This window comes from Anneissia japonica, unplaced genomic scaffold, assembly GCF_011630105.1.
Source record: "Anneissia japonica isolate Jap-2015-1 unplaced genomic scaffold, ASM1163010v1 scaffold287593_len981703_cov172, whole genome shotgun sequence".
Classification (NCBI taxonomy): domain Eukaryota; kingdom Metazoa; phylum Echinodermata; class Crinoidea; order Comatulida; family Comatulidae; genus Anneissia; species Anneissia japonica.
In genome coordinates, this window is record NW_022726550.1 from 558,281 (window position 1) to 559,793 (window position 1,513).

At 31.4% G+C, this 1,513-nt stretch overlaps 1 protein-coding gene across 3 annotated transcripts in view; it reads left to right on the top strand.

Moving 5' to 3' along the window:
• Positions 1–1,513, top strand: part of LOC117113266 — a 26,698-nt gene that overhangs the window by 4,336 nt on the left and 20,849 nt on the right. The window lies entirely within an intron of this gene.

A 1,513-nucleotide genomic window follows, 5' to 3' on the forward strand; every position in this document is an offset into this window, starting at 1 on the left:
GGGGCCATTTTATGCATACTTTTTCAACTACCTTGCTTTGATGATTAAGCTAAATCATAACTTTAAAAGTAATTATATATAATACTCATAATTGTTAGCATTGTCGGATTAACACTAATGACAATTTACTTTGATGAAACTGTTCATTAAGCAACTTTTTATTTTGTAGACTAAAATTATATTCTTGCTATCAATAACTTTGGTTATCAGCCATCATTTTTATAATGAAAGTAATGGAAATTGTAGTATTATACTTATAAATAGAAACCTCATTCTTATTAGCAGTTATTTAAACCAAACTGATATCAGGAATTTGTTCTACTACTACTACTACATTTACCAAAGCAACATGCTATGTTTAAGCATCAATATTTAAAATACATAATTATACATGACACTTTACTCATAATTTCTTTTATTTTAATAAAACTGAAAAAGACAACTTATCCTGGACTCTTTCAAACTTGCACCATGCTATGCTTATGAGTTTAATAGTTCAAATGAGATTGTTTCAAATCAGAGATATAAATGTTATTAGTTTAATTTCAAAAAGACAGACTGAAATATTGAATTTTTTCTTTTAGTAGCATGCTATGTGTTTCGTCTATTAAAATATGTACATTAAAAAATTGTTGTATGGATTAAACATTTGGTATCTCTTCTTTTTACAGTCAATAAATAGAAAAAAAGGGGGTAACCATAGGCGTAGATCCCGGGGGTTGGGGGGATATATCCCCCCCAATATTTGACAAGGGGGATGGTCCATTGTATCATTCCCCCCAATATTTTGACTATGTATGGGATAAAATGGAGCTTTACACACTTCAAAAGACTGTCACAGAAATAATTTGCACTGTCTTATGCGCTTACAAAGATGAAAATTAGCATAATGTATTAATGTTGATAACAAAATTATTTTATCTGGTACCAATCTAAGCTCTTCTTTCCTTAGATATTAGATATGCTTGCAAAGAGAGCCACATTTCACACTGAAGGGTGTGTACGATATCAGTAATGTTATGTCAATTCCAAGGTTATATCGGTTGATGAGGAATTTATTGATTAGGCCTATAATAGTAAATTGCATCAATTTATTTTGCAAAAACAAGGTTTCCAGCTTCAGAGGGGGTCACATCCCCTGTCCGCACAAGGGCACACATTGGCGCTAACACCAGACGCGTAACAGGGGTCTTGGGTATTTATTTATTTTATTTTTTTTATTTTTTATTTCAACCATCTTTAAAGAGGGTAACCCTTCTAGTTTAGCCCAGTAGCGTGCAAAATATTTTTGTGTTTTTAATTCTAATTTCGTCGGAATTGATGAAAACTCCCTAAAATGTGCAATTTATAGAGGAAATTGGCCTACCGTAACAAGAAATGCGCGCAAAGAATTAGAGAATTTTAGGCACTTTCAGAGGATGCATTTGTCTTATCTTATTTATAATATAGGCCACACACGTGTGTTTGAAACTAAATATAAGCATTTTCATCATGGTTTTATTTATTACAAACA